General features: G+C 37.3%; 1 protein-coding gene across 1 annotated transcript in view; it reads right to left on the bottom strand.

Annotated features, from left to right (window-relative positions):
* The window catches only part of CRACDL (CRACD like), a 280,038-nt gene extending 268,365 nt beyond the window's left edge, over positions 1-11,673 (bottom strand). The window contains exon 1 of the mRNA XM_053707696.1: positions 11,566-11,673. The gene's annotated coding sequence lies outside the window, so the exon portion shown is untranslated. The remainder of the gene's footprint in view (positions 1-11,565) is intronic.
* Positions 11,674-16,297: the final 4,624 nt, after the last annotated feature.

The following is a 16,297-nucleotide window of genomic DNA, read 5'->3' as shown; positions in this document are numbered from 1 at the left end:
ATGACAACAGCATGCAGTGGCTGAAAGGAAGGACCCTGAACTGCCTAAACAATAATTTAAAGGTTAAATGGTGGAGTGGTTACTTCCGGAAAGGTCTTGTTAGTCTCAAAGTCTGTAGAAAGATGTGAATAATTAGTAGTAAGGTCAAATTGTCCTAAAAAGGAACAGACAATGGACACACACACACACAAACTCAAACTTGCACATACACCCAAGGAAACACCGACAGAGACAGCCTCAGAAAACACATAAAGACATATACACACATACACACACAGAGACACCCACAGAAAACACACAAAGACATACACACACACACACAACCACATGAAAAAAAAAGAAAGACATACATACACACACCCTCACTGAGACATCCACAGAAAACACACAAAGACATACACACACCCTCACAGAGACACCCACAGAAAACACAGACATACATGCATACATACATACACACAAACACCCTCACAGAAACACCCATAGAAAAAGCTCAAAGACATATGCACACACCCTCACAGACATCCACAGAAAATGCACAAAGACATACACACGGTAACACCCACCCTCACAGAGAGACCCACAGATAAAAAATACATACATATAGAGACACAAACCAAAGCACAAAGACATAAACACATACACCCACAGAAACACTCACAGGAGGAAACATTTATGCACCTTGCGTCCCCTAAATCAACAGTGTGTGACATGCATGATAAAAAAATGCAGAAATTAAGAGATCACTTTTTAAAGAATCATATTTGTAAATGTGAAAACAAAAATAATTCTGTGAATTCAAAATTGTACATTAATGAGCTGGGTAGATGGCTAGATGAAAAAAAAGTACCTTTAAAAGGTTGACATATGTTTGTTTGTTTTTTTCCCATTTTCCCCAACCAAGAGCACCACTTCAAATATAGTGTACAAATTTTCCCATCTGTCAGCTGTACTTATGGATTTTGAAAATGCTGTACTCTATATGGTCTTGGTGGGACCATAAGCTGTGGTACTCATACCATTAGATCTGGTTAAATGCAGGATTTAGGCTTGTTGGTATGTATTTCAAAACTAAGTCAGCTGTAGTGTAAACTAAACAGTTTTAAGTTAACCTGTCTCATTTCAAACACTGAGCAATCTTAGTCTGAGAGTATTAAATTTTATGCAGATGTAAAAATCTTAGATAAAATGCCTCCTTGCATCTGGAAAGTCCTTGCATAAAGGGGCAGTAAACTGGAATGTAATATATATATATATATATATATATATATATATATATATATATATATATATATATATAATGCACATCTGCCAAAAGGGCATCTACCATTTGTGTATTGTGGAGGAAACATTTCTGCATGGTTTTAAATATAGAATTTCTACAGCATTGTCAAATAATCATAAATACACTGCTGCTAAAAAAAATGTGTTTTTATGGACCCCTAGCCCCACCATACAACTACTACCACACTGAAGTTACAATCCAAAATTGCACAAAGAAATAAAAAAACATTTGCTAAATAAGTCCTACCTCCTCTTCAAATGAAAGTGATCTAACGTCACACTGTACAAAGTGCCAAGTCTGTCTCACACTGAGCATAGTGGTTTAGTGCACACTAAGGCCTAGATTTGGAGTTCGGCGGTAGCCGTCAAAACCAGCGTTAGAGGCTCCTAACGCTGGTTTTGGCCGCCCGCTGGTATTTGGAGTCAGTGATTAAAGGGTCTAACGCTCACTTTTCAGCCGCGACTTTTCCATACTGCAGATCCCCCTACGCAATTTGCGTAGCCTATATTTTCAATGGGATCTTTCTAACGCTGGTATTTAGAGTCGTTTCTGAAGTGAGCGTTAGAGCTCTAACGACAAAATTCCAGCCGCCTGAAAATAGCAGGAGTTAAGAGCTTTCTGGCTAACGCCGGTTCATAAAGCTCTTAACTACTGTACCCTAAAGTACACTAACACCCATAAACTACCTATGTACCCCTAAACCGAGGTCCCCCCACACCGCCGCCACTCGATAAAATTTTTTAACCCCTAATCTGCCGACCGCCACCTACGTTATACTTATGTACCCCTAATCTGCTGCCCCTAACCCCGCCGACCCCTGTATTACATTTATTAACCCCTAACTTGCCCCCCACAACGTCGCCGCCAGCTACTTAAAATAATTAACCCCTAATCTTCCGACCGCAAATCGCCGCCACCTACGTTATCCCTATGTACCCCTAATCTGCTGCCCCTAACATCGCCGACCCCTATATTATATTTATTAACCCCTAATCTTCCCCCCTCAACGTCGCCGACACCTGCCTACACTTATTAACCCCTAATCTGCCGAGCGGACCTGAGCGCTACTATAATAAAGTTATTAACCCCTAATCCGCCTCACTAACCCTATCATAAATAGTATTAACCCCTAATCTGCCCTCCCTAACATCGCCGACACCTAACTTCAATTATTAACCCCTAATCTGCCGACCGGAGCTCACCGCTATTCTAATAAATGGATTAACCCCTAAAGCTAAGTCTAACCCTAACACTAACACCCCCCTAAGTTAAATATAATTTAAATCTAACGAAATAAATTAACTCTTATTAAATAACTTATTCCTATTTAAAGCTAAATACTTACCTGTAAAATAAATCCTAATATAGCTACAATATAAATTATAATTACATTGTAGCTATTTTAGGATTAATATTTATTTTACAGGCAACTTTGTAATTATTTTAACCAGGTACAATAGCTATTAAATAGTTAAGAACTATTTAATAGTTACCTACTTAAAATAATAACAAATTTACCTGTAAAATAAATCCTAACCTAAGTTATAATTAAACCTAACACTACCCTATCAATAAAATAATTAAATAAACTACCTACAATTACCTACAATTAACCTAACACTACACTATCAATAAATTAATTAAACACAATTCCTACAAATAAATACAATTAAATAAACTAGCTAAAGTACAAAAAATAAAAAAGAATTAAGTTACAGAAAATAATTTTTTTTTTACAAACATAAGAAAAATATTACAACAATTTTAAACTAATTACACCTACTCTAAGCCCCCTAATAAAATAACAAAGCCCCCCAAAATAAAAAATTCCCTACCCTATTCTAAATTAAAAAAGTTACAAGCTCTTTTACCTTACCAGCCCTGAACAGGGCCCTTTGCGGGGCATGCCCCAAGAATTTCAGCTCTTTTGCCTGTAAAAAAAAACATACAATACCCCCCCCCCCAACATTACAACCCACCACCCACATACCCCTAATCTAACCCAAACCCCCCTTAAATAAACCTAACACTAAGCCCCTGAAGATCTTCCTACCTTGTCTTCACCATCCAGGTATCACCGATCCGTCCTGGCTCCAAGATCTTCATCCAACCCAAGCGGGGGTTGGCGATCCATAATCCGGTCCAGAAGAGGCTCCAAAGTCTTCCTCCTATCCGGCAAGAAGAGGACATCCGGACCGGCAAACATCTTCTCCAAGCGGCATCTTCGATCTTCTTCCATCCGGAGCGAAGCGGCAGGGTCCTGAAGACCTCCAGCGCGGAACATCCATCCGGACCGACGACTGAACGACGAATGACTGTTCCTTTAAGGGACGTCATCCAAGATGGCGTCCCTCGAATTCCGATTGGCTGATAGGATTCTATCAGCCAATCGGAATTAAGGTAGGAATCTAGTTCAATCCGATTGGCCGATCCAATCAGCCAATCAGATTGAGCTCGCATTCTATTGGCTGATCGGCTGAGCGGCAGATTAGGGGTTAAAAAAAATATGCAGGGGTCAGCGATAGCGGGGGCGGCAGATTAGGGGTTAATAAGTGTAAGGGTAGGGGTGTTTAGACTCGGGGTACATGTTAGGGTGTTAGGTGCAGACGTAGGAAGTGTTTCCCCATAGGAAACAATGGGGCTGCGTTAGGAGCTGAACGCTGCTTTTTTGCAGGTGTTAGGTTTTTTTTCAGCTCAAACAGCCCCATTGTTTCCTATGGGGGAATCGTGCACGAGCACGTTTTTGAGGCCGGCCGCGTCCGTAAGCAACTCTGGTATCGAGAGTTGCATTTGCGGTAAAAATGCTCTACGCTCCTTTTTTGGAGCCTAACGCAGCATTTGATTAAACTCTCGATACCAGAGTTAAATTTATGGTGCGGCCAGAAAAAAGCCCGCGGAGCGTTAGCAGCCCTTTTACCGCCGAACTCCAAATCTAGGCCTAAGAAATCCTCTCAAATGCTAATACTTTACTCCTTGTAATAACATTTCCCATGCTCAATTAGCACTCTGCTTTTTTTTTTTTTTTAGTTCTTGCCTCATGGGGCCCCCCTTGCTCATTGGGCCCCTGACAGGAGTCACCCCTGTCACCCCCTGATGGCGGCCCTGAATCCCTTTATTACCCAATCCACAGTTTTGCATAACCAACAATGTTATATTAAAAGGGACACTCAAGTCAAAATTAAACTTTCAACTTGCTGATTGGTAGCTAAATGTAGCCAACAATCAGCAAGCGCTACCCAGGGTACTAAACCAAAAATGGGCTGGCCACTAAGCTTACATTCCTGCTTTTTCAAATAAAGATACCAAGAGAATGAAGAAAATGTGATAATAGGACTAAATTAGAAAACTGCTTAAAATTGCACACTCTCTGAATCATGAAAGAAAAAAATTGGGTTTCATATCCCTTTAACAAAATGTGCCCAGTCTTTTTATATTTACACTTTTTGAGTCACCGGCTCCTACTGAGCATGTGCAAGAATTCACAGACTATACGTATATGCATTTGTGATTGGCTGATGGCTGTCACATGATACAGGAGTGGAAATAGACATAACTTTGAAATATGTAAAAAAAAAATCTACTACTCATTTGAAGTTCAGATTAATTATTATTGCATTGTCTTTGTGTTGTGCATTTGTTGATTATGCAAATCTACTGTGTATACTGGTCCTTTAATACACTTTTTACCTCTGTGATTACTTTGTATCTAAGCCTCTGCAGACTGCCCCTTTTATTTCAGTTTTCTACAGACTTGCACAGCCAATCAGTGCTGACTTATAAATAACTCCACGGAGTAAGCACAATGGGCAAGATTACAAGTTGCGAAAACTCTGCACGCATTATGGCTTTTTCGCATTTGGGGTTGCGCAGCTATTACAAGTTGAGAAATAACTTATTTTGTGCATGTGTTAAACCGCATAATGCAAACTACGAAATCACACGCGCTTTCACATATTCCCTATAGAAGTCAATGAAGAAGACAAATAGAAAAAAAAACGCAAAAACTCTAATATGTTGCACAAAGCCCATGACATTTTCTACAAGAAAGGTGTACATTAAATGCGAATATTTCATATTGCGAAAATGTTTTCGAAATGGAATATGTTCTAATTAATTCTAAATAAATATTTATCTATATATGTGATTATTTGTGGACTGATATATCTATTTATAGCGCGATATGTATATCAATATATATATATATATATGTCTAGATATCTCATGATCTATATGCTAAACGCTCTTAAAAAATACATCTAAGATATTGTTTAATGTGTATAAGATTGTAATGTAAAATATTTTCATTATCTCCATAGTTAAACATATTTCTATACATATAAATCCATGTCTCTCTATGTATGTGTATGTATGTCAATGTAAAATCCCTGCATTGGCTTTTTTTTCCCTAACACCCGAGATCTCATATCTTTGAGCCCTTATAAGTTTTGTGTGCAATATATTATTTTTAATAATTTTTATGAGACAGTGTTAACATGAGTGTAACTGTACTTTGCAATGTATTTTTGAAGTGTTTTGTGAAACTTTTTTGTTGTGCAAAGCTGTTAACTACAGCTCTTCGAGCACAGAAAGGATTGTTGAGTAAAAGGTGAATGCTCACGCGCAATTGTGATTTTTCAAGACTTGCAATACCTGCGCAATGAATATTGATTGGGAAAAGACCACATCGCCTGCGGAAAACTCATAACACACTACTTGTAATCTTGACCAATGTTATCTATATGGCATACATGAAATAACGCTGTCTAGCTGTGAAAAACTGTCAAAATGCACTGAGATAAGAGGCTTAGATATTAGCATGAGCCTACCTAGGTTTAGCTTTCAACAAAGAATACCAAGAGAATACCAAGAGAACAAAGCAAATGTCATGATAAAAGAATATCGGAAAGTTGTTTAAAATTGCATGCTATATCTGAATCATGAAAGTTTAATTTAGACTAGACTGTCCCTTTACACTTTGGCAGTAGAAAAACTGTGTAATCATAGCCATCAGGAGAAATCACACTCCCAGTGGGAGGTAGGAGAGATAAGTAAAAATTTTTTTATTTTTTTCAATTGTTCTTTGTAAGTACTGGGCTTTGATATACAGACAGAGATAATAAAAAGAAACGTGTGTGTGATTAAAAAAGAAGATCTGATTTTCCTGCAAGCTCAACCCAAGTTATTGGGTTGTGGTTTCAAAGAACAAACAAGCTATTTAAAATACAAATGTAAACCTAAAGAAGCAATTTCTTATACATGTTAAACTCTGCAGCTGATATAACAAGTCATTGGAAACACATTAAGGGAACAACAATTTTACAGTATACTGCCCCTTTAAAGGGACATTAGACAGTATGAGATTGTAATATAACATGTTTAATTATGTGTAGTTTGCAGTAAACTTTTTTTAATGTTTTTATTTTCTCCCATCTTCTTGTGATAAAACTCTAAAAAAATATGGGCTTTCAATTTCCTTGAGTTTCTATAAACCAATGGGTGCCTAGGTTCCTCCTTATATCTGTTTTGCTGATGGCAATAAAGGGCCGATACAGGCAATAACATCCCCAAACAATAGCTAAGTGAAACCGTGTTAACCATCTTATATTCCACAACACCAGTAATGTAGTCCAGCACCAGAGAGGGTTCCCGCTAACAGGAGTCACCATCAGAACTCCTAATCCAGATACGACCAAGTGTAGCAGCAGCACAGTATTTTCCATACAGTTTATTAAAGGTAATGCAAACACAATACAAACACAGGCCTATGCTTGTATTTGTATTACGTTTAATAAACAGATTGGAATATATTGTGTTGCTGCTACACTTGGTCGTATCTGAATCTTGTCAAATTCTACAGTCATGATTTGCACAGTTCTGAGTTTGGATACTTTACTGCTTGTTTCATATTTGTCCCTAATTGTCCTCAGCGGACGGGATAGGTAAGAGGAACATAGTTTCCAATATGGCAGTACACATTACTTTATAGAAACTTAAAAGGAGAGTAAACACCTTGAGATTTAATACAAAATGTTAAGCTATGTCTAATAAAACAACTTTGCTATATACTTTCAATATTTATTTTGACCCTTATGATTAAACTCTGAAAATTGTATAATTTATCATTTTTAGAGCTGGAAATACTCCCAGCAGACTTATCAAGGCTAATCCTGCTACATATATGTACCTAACCGGCTGATACCATCTGTAAAACAATTCACTTTATAGTAACATAATGAGTATGGCTAACCTTGTTATCTTTAGACTCGAGCACAAATAAGGCAAGTTTTGGATGGAGTTTGGCTATTACAAAATAACTGCAGCCCACACAATGTTAATTTGTTTTAAAATGTTTAGACTTGGCTGATTAAATATCTTGTAATTACAAAGTGTTTACTGTCCCTTTAAGTACTTTAAAGACACTGAAAATTAACCCTTATGTCTTCAATATTTGAAGAGGCAGTAAAATCAAAATAAAACTGTCTTGATTTAGATAGAACATTCAGTTTTAAACAACTTTCCAATTTACTTCTGTTATCAAATTTGCATTGTTCACTTTGGTATCATTTGTTGAAAAGCTTACCTAGGTAGGTTTAGGAGCAGCAATGCACTACTGGAGCTAGCTGCTGATTGGTGGCTGCGCATATATATCTCTTGTAATTGGCTCACCTGATGTGTTCAATAGTGCATTGCTCTTTATCAAAGGATACCTGAGAATGAATCAAAATTGATCTTAGCAGTAAATTGGGAAGTTGTTAAAAATTGTATGCTCTATCTGAATAATGAAATAAACATTTTGTGTTTCATGTCCCTTTAAACAACTAACCTAGCTTTAAAAAAAATACGTACGCATATTAATCTCATTCAAACCTTTGCTTTCAATACATAATTATATCTAGCATATATTTACTGTTTAATGTCCCCTAGTATGTGTTATGCAAATATGATAAAAAAAACATCGGCTAGATTACGAGTTTTGCGTTATGAGTGAAAAAGCAGCGTTATGGCTCTTTTTCACTACCGCTGGTATTACGAGTTTTGCAGGTATAGCTGTACTGCACACTTTTTTTGGCCTGTAACGCAACACAATGTAACTACCGCAGCTTTCAAAAAGTCCTTTTTCAATGGGACTTCCATAGCGCCAGTATTATGAGTTTGACTGTCCAGCCAAAAAGTGAGCAGTACAGCCTATAACTACAAGATCCGTACCGTAAATTGAAAGTCAGTAGTTATGGGTTTTACGCTACAAAGCTGTAACATAAAACTCATAACTAAACTGTTACAAAGTACACTAACACGCATAAACTACCTATTAACCCCTAAACCGAGGCCCTCCCGCATAGCAAACACTAAAATAAATGTATTAACCCTTAATCTGCCGCTCCCGACATCGCCGCCACTATAATAAACATATTAAGCCCTAAACCGCCGCACTCCCGCATCGCAAACACTAGTTAAATATTATTAACCCCTAATCTGCTGTGCCTAACATCGCTGCAACCTACATTACTGTTATTAACCCCTAATCTGCTGCCCCCAAAATCGCTGCCACTATACTAAAGTTATTAACCCCTAAACCTAACCCTAAGTCTAACCCTAACACCCCTAACTTTAATATAATTAAAATAAATCTAAATAAAAATTACTATCATTAACTAAATAATTCCTATTTAAAACTAAATACTGTACTTACCTTTAAAATAAACCCTAAGCTAGCTACAATATAACTAATAGTTACATTGTATCTAGCTTATCTTTTATTTTTATTTCACAGCTAAGTTTGTATTTATTTTAGGTAGAATAATTAGTAAATAGTTATTAACTATTTACTAGCTACCTAGTTAAAATAAATACAAATTTACCTGTAAAATAAAACCTAACCTGTCTTACACTAACACCTAACCTTACACTACAATTAAATAAATTACACTAATTAAATACAATTAACTAAATTACAAAACCCCCCCACTAAATTACACAAAATAAAAAAGAAATTATCAAATATTTAAACTAATTACACCCAATCTAATAGCCCTATCAAAATAAAAAAGACCCCCCCAAAATAAAAAAACCTAGCCTAAACTAAACTGCCAATAGCCCTTAAAAGGGCCTTTTGCGGGGCATTGCCCCAAAGAAATCAGCTCTTTTACCTGTAAAAAAAAATACAAACAACCCCCCAACAGTAAAACCCACCACCCACATAACCAACCCCCCCAAATAAAATACTATCTAAAAAATCTAAGCTCCCCATTGCCCTGAAAAGGGCATTTGGATGGGCATTGCCCTTAAAAGAGCATTTAGCTCTTTTTCAGCCCAAACCCTAAGCTAAAAATAAAATCCACCCAATAAACCCTTAAAAAAAACTAACACTAACCCCTGAAGATCCACTTACAGTTTTTGAAGAACGGACATCCATCCTCAACAAAGCCAGGAGAAGTCTTCATCCAAGCGGCAAGAAGTCCTCAATGAAGCCAGGAGAAGTCTTCATCCAAGCGGCAAGAAAAGGTCCTCAAGACGGGCAGAAGTCTTCATCCAGACGGCATCTTCTATCTTCATCCTTCTGACGCGGAGCGGCTTCATCTTCAAGACATCCGGCGCGGAGCATCCTCTTCTTTCCACGACTACTGAACAATGAAGGTTCCTTTAAGGGACGTCATCCAAGATGGCGTCCCTTGAATTCCGATTGGCTGATAGAATTCTATCAGCCAAACGGAATTAAAGTTGAAAAAAATCTATTGACTGATGAAATCAGCCAATAGGATTGAGCTTCAATCCTATTGGCTGATTCGAACAGCCAATAGAATGCGAGCTCAATCCTATTGGCTGATTGGATTCGATTTGGGGGAGTTGGTTGTGTGGGTGGTGGGTTTTACTGTTGGGGGTTGTTTGTATTTTTTTTACAGGTAAAAGAACTGATTTCTTTGGGGCAATGCCCTGTAAAAGGCCTGTAAGGGCTATTGTCAGTTTAGTTTAGGGTAGGGTTTTTTTATTTTGGGGGGGGCTTTTTTTATTTTGATAGGGCTATTAGATTAGGTGTAATTAGTTTAAATATTTGATCATTTCTTTTTTATTTTGTGTAATTTAGTGTTTGTTTTTTTTGTAATTTAGTTAATTGTATTTAATTAATGTAATTTATTTAATTCTAGTGTAAGGTTAGGTGTTAGTGTAAGACAGGTTAGGTTTTATTTTACAGGTAAATTTGTATTTAATTTAACTAGGTAGCTAGTAAATAGGTAATAATAATTTACTAAGTATTCTACCTAGTTAAAATAAATACAAACTTACTGTGAACTGTGAAATAAAAATAAAACAAGCTAGATAAAATGTAACTATTAGTTTATTTTACATGTAAGTATTTAGTTTTAAATAGGAATTATTTAGTTAATGATATTAATTTTTATTTAGATTTATTTTAATTATGTTAAAGTTAGGGGTGTTAGGGTTAGAGTTAGGGTTAGATTTAGGGGTTAATAACTTTAGTATAGTGGCTGCGATGTTGGGGGTGGCAGATTAGGGGTTAATAAGTGTAGGTAGCAACGACATTGAGGGCGACAGATTAGGGGTTAATAAGTGTAATGTAGGTGGCGGCGATGTTAGGGCCGGCAGATTAGGGGTTAATAAGTGTAGGTAGGTGGCAGCGACATTGGGGGCGGCATATTAGGGGTTAATAACTGTAATGTAAGTGGCGGCGATGTTAGGGGCAGCAGATTAGGGGTTAATAACTGTAATGTAAGTGGTGGCGATGTTAGGGGCAGCAGATTAGGGGTTAACAACTGTAATGTAGGTGTCGGTGATGTCGGGGGCGGCAGATTAGGGGTGTTTAGACTCAGGGTTTATGTTAGGGTGTTATGTTTACACCTAGCAGGAGCTTTACGCTCCTTTATTGCAGGTGTTAGTCATTTTTTTAGCCGGCTCTCCCCATTGATGTCTATGGGGAAATCGTGCACGAGCACGTAAAACCAGCTCAATGCAGCGCTGGTATTTGGGTGCAGTATGGAGCTCAATTTTGCTCAACGCTGACATATTGCCTGCTAACACCGTTTTTTTTCAAACCTGTAATAGCAGCGCTATAGGGAGGTGAGCAGTGGCAATAACTTGCAAGTTAGCACCGAGCCGCTCATAACGCAAAACTCGTAATCTAGCCACATGTAAACTATCAAAACAAAAGGTTTACCAGATTATTATGACCTAGACCTACACTATAAAACCCAGGCATGATTTTCTTGGAAAAACTCCCACACTTCCTAAGAGAAAATTAAATTTGAATGAAATGAAAGACTTACCTGCAGAAAATCTTTCATTAGATCAGTATGATCATTTCTCGTATCGTGCAAGTGCCAAGTAATAGTAGTACAGACATCCAGCAACAGGAGTATTTTTCTGTAACAAAGCAGGTCCAGCAACTTCAGGACAGAGAACATCAAAACCCAGGAAAGACCATAGATCCTGCAAGAAATTTCAACCAATACAATTTAGAGAAGAGATAACTAACATGCAATAGGTGGATGTGAATGGTTTAAATATTTCAAAAATTGATACTTGCACCGGTTGTATAGCACATTTTATTCAAAGGGCTCTTTGCAGCTTTAACCCTTTTGCTGCTAAGCTATTCACACCCTCACATTTAAAGGGACATTAAACACTAAATACATGCTAGATAGAATGATGCATTCAAAGAAAAGATTAGTCCATGGCTAACATGTAGATGTATTTTTTAAAGTTTCATTAGTTGTTTAAAAAGTGACAAAATAAGTGTAAAGTTTTAGTGTCTATAAAACAATGGGAGCTGCCATGTTGTAACTTGTGTTACCTTCTCTGCTGTGGCCAATTAGGGTCAGTTATAAATAGGTCACTAGAGTGTGCAGCCAATGGTTGTGCTGGATTTAACAGTGTTCTGCACTTCCATTTCTAACAGGAACTGAAAAGCTCACAATTTCAGAATGGAATTACAGGCAAAGAGGACAAAATAACTAATGAGAGTATATTACAGAGTTGTTTTATATATACAATTTATCATTTTATATTACCACTCAAAGTGTTTAATGTCCCTTTAAACCTGTATCAGCCCTTTATCTGTGACTAAACCACACAAATCGTGTTTTTTTTCTGCAGACTAAGCAATTTAAAAACAAACAAACAAACAAAAACAAAAAACAACTTGGTTTCTAAAAAATTCTGAATTTGGGAAAACACCACCACATTATAAAAAAGAAAAAGAAATACATGTACATGGTAAACTACAATATGGAAGTCCTTATTTCCATAATATTCCAAACTCAAATTTTATAGCCCTGGGTTCACAAAAGTTCATTACTAACTGATAATTAGAAGAAAATAGTATGGCTTACATTACAAGTGGAGCGCAAAAATCTTAGTACTAGAGCGCAATCCACAGCACTTCCATTTTTACTCTTATATTATAAGAGACAAAGAAGGTCAATTAGTGGAGATCTTCACTGATACTTAAAGTATGCCTTTCTAATGTACATATATATTATGTAAAAATCATATATATATTTTTAAGGTTAAAATGTTTTAAACGGATATGAAACCAACATTTTTCTTTTGTGATTCAGATAGAGCATACAATTTTTAAAATAATTTTTTAATTTACCTCTTTTATCAAATTTGTTTCATTCCCATGATATTTTTTGTTGAAGAGATACCTAGGTAGGTGTCTGTAGCACTATATGGCAGGAAGTAGTGCTGGCCTCTAGTGCTCTTGCAAATGGATAACATTCTTGCAAAACTGCTGCCATATATTGCTCCAGAAACGGGCAGGCTTCGAAGCTTACGTCCCTGCTTTTCAACAAAAGATACCAAGACAACAAAGAAAAATGTATAATAGAAGCAAATTAGAAAGTGGTTTAAAATCACATGGTCTATCTAAATCATGAAATAAAAATGTTGAGTTTCATATACCTTTAACAGTGATTTAAAGGGGTATGGTATATGACAAGGTGTTTTGACTGGGTACGGTTCACAGATGTACTACATGCATGTGTGTGTATCTGTAAGTATGTTTATATACAGATACACACATGCATATAAGCACACACACACCCACATATATATATATGTAGCGCTGCAGAATCTATTAGTGCTCTACAAATAATCGATAATAATAATAATATATACAGTATGTATATGTGAAATATTATATTTTAATATATTATACATGTTTTGTTATGCATATATTCCAGCCTTAACACTTTACTTCAGGTCTGCAAAACATAACTCACCCCTTGTAATATGAGCAGTGATAGTGCACCCTGTAGTATCCATTGAAAAAACAGGGGGGCACTAAAAAATTGTCAGCCCCATTAAGATTCTCTTTGGATAGCTTTTTTTTTTACCATTCACATCCAATACCAGATTGTGAGCTATTCCTAACTCAGGGTCGCAAAATGGATAGCGCTAAGCGCACCCTGTACTATTGATTGTGCTCCACTTGTAATCTAGGCCTATATACATAATTATTTATTATTCTATACTAATATTGTATTGTGTCTGAACTTTCAAAATAGGGAAAATGCTGTAAGGTTTTTATCATTGTTATGACAATTGGCTGTCTGCAGGTTAGATACTGGATCACCTAAGGGTTCTCATGTCCCATTATGTTTTGTTTGGGAAAGAGAGATACCACCACCTCTGTTTTTGTTGTATAATGAAAAACAGAAGGTTATTTCACACAGTGCAACTTTAGTGAATATATGTGGGTGCTAGGGTCACTTTCAGAGCCCAGAGCACCCGAAAAATTACCTAGCAGTAGAGCAGCAGCTGTCTCCCAAGAAAATACTAGACCACATGAGGATGGAGGAGTCAGACAGTGGCCTCTCTCCAAAGGCCCCACTTGAGCACAACATATATTTTTCACAACTGAGCAGTAATTTTGAACCCATGGCCACAATTTAATACATTTTACCTCTGGATGTCAGTAACACACACAGCATTGATTTGAACCCATCTGACTGACAGCAGCACACTCAGAGCAGTGTCTTTATAACTCCAGGGTACCCAGTAAAAACAAACAAACAAACAGTGCAGTGATGATTTTTGCTCCAATAGCTTCAGGTGACAGAGACACAGCAGTATTTTAACACCACCAAAACACATAAATAAGATAATTTACCATTTTTAGATTCCAGTCAGTGGAGGCTCCTCTATAGGAGCACTTGAGCACGTGAACACCCTGCCTGACCTCTGATGAACAAAAAAAAAAGAGTGAGAAATAAAAAAAAACTAATTAAATTTTTAAACCTTTTTTGCTTAATAAATAAAAAAAACCTCCAGGCTCCACTGCAGTTTTGAATAAAAAACATTAAAATTCTTATTTTTAAATCTTTAGGTTGAAAGTGGAATGGGCTTTTGCCTAATACTTCTATCTATTGCACATGCTGTGCAGTGCGGTAGATAGAAGTATAGGCAAAAGCACTTTCCACTTTAAAACTGCATTGCCTTCAGCGCCACCTACAGGCCAGCCCATAGCCTTCCTAACTGCACAGCTCTTAGTGTGCGAGTGAGAGCCAGCTGTCACGTGACACTCGCACACTAAGAGCTGACTGTGTGTGTGGGAGGAGGCAGGGGCGTAACTACTGCAGTCGGGGGGTCGCCATTGCGAGTCAAACATCTAATGTCGTTGGGGTGGTGAGTCTGGAGTCACACTTGTAATGTCGCTGGGGTGGTGAGTCTGGAGTCACACATCTAATGTCTGGACATATCCTCTGACTAATGTAATTGACCTAATCATTTCACAAGAAGACTGCTATTAATCAAGCCATGTACTACAGAGCATCTAACAAGCTATTATTTTCCAGGACCATCTGCTCGAAAACATGAAGCTTCCTTTTCCTATTTCCTTTCCAAGCATGAGCATCTCCCCTTCTAAACCATAACAATATTCAGCAAATAGTTGTGAGAACCACTCTTTCTTGGCTGGAGTGTATTAGTCTAGGTAATATGAACACAGTCATTCTAAAGCAAGGGCTAGGAGCATTAGGATTCTCCAAGCAAAATGAACGATCAACCTAGGTTTGTTCCATTTAGGGTTGCCAGGTGTCGTTATTAGACCGGACTGTCCGATATTTCAGGCTACTGCCCGGTAATTTTATTTGAAAATTGAAAAACATAGCCTTAGGTAGTTTGCTTTAGATTTTTTTCCCCTATAATGCTTTCGACCGCGACCATTGAATCCAAGCCGCATCCGAGCCAGTCCAGTCCCTACCTACCCAGCACCACTGATTACCCAAGCCCAGCCCTGCTGGCAGTGGCAGCCGCCTGCAGCCCATGTCCACAGCTGATCAGATCTGATCCTGATGTGATTTTTTTTATTTGTTTAATGCGCTATTAAAAAAGCTTCACTTTTTTATTATATTCAATCATTTCACACAGCATTATACGTTCATTCAAGGACACATAACAGTAGTGTGCCAGTGCCTATGATGTAAAGCTAACGCTTTTGACCTGCATAACAACTACTGCCATGTGCCAATACTTGCTTATCACTTCCGCCCTTCTTGCAAGTACTGACATCACTTCCGTGTGTAAAAGGTTGCACATGTCCGTTTTCCGCCTACATCTAGATTTTGTTTAGCTGGCACTTGCGATGATCTGTTCCGGTTCAATAACATGTGAGACTTATTCTTACATAGATTATTAGTGTCTGTGTGTGCATTTGAACATGGAGATCGTGTGTGCCCTAGTTTATTAGGGGATCTAGGTAGGAATAAGGGGTGCACAGCATGACAACGAGGTCAATAATGAGCATCAGATATTGCACCCATTACGTGTGCTTCATTTTTCAACACTCAGATGATGCAGAGAGAAATAGGGAGCTCATAACATTACACAGTGGGCACGACTTACCCCTCTTAATTTTATATTAGAATATTTGAATAATCCTGGTTTATGTTGATGACTGATGGAGATTTATCAACAGGAGAATGGGCAATAAAAAAAAAACAAAAAAACACTTTTCAATTAACTCCTGTTATCAAATTTTTGTCTTATTATATA

Source organism: Bombina bombina, chromosome 3, assembly GCF_027579735.1.
Source record: "Bombina bombina isolate aBomBom1 chromosome 3, aBomBom1.pri, whole genome shotgun sequence".
NCBI classification, from domain to species: domain Eukaryota; kingdom Metazoa; phylum Chordata; class Amphibia; order Anura; family Bombinatoridae; genus Bombina; species Bombina bombina.
The sequence above is the reverse complement of the archived record's forward strand: the minus strand, read 5'-3'. Positions and strand labels throughout refer to the sequence as shown.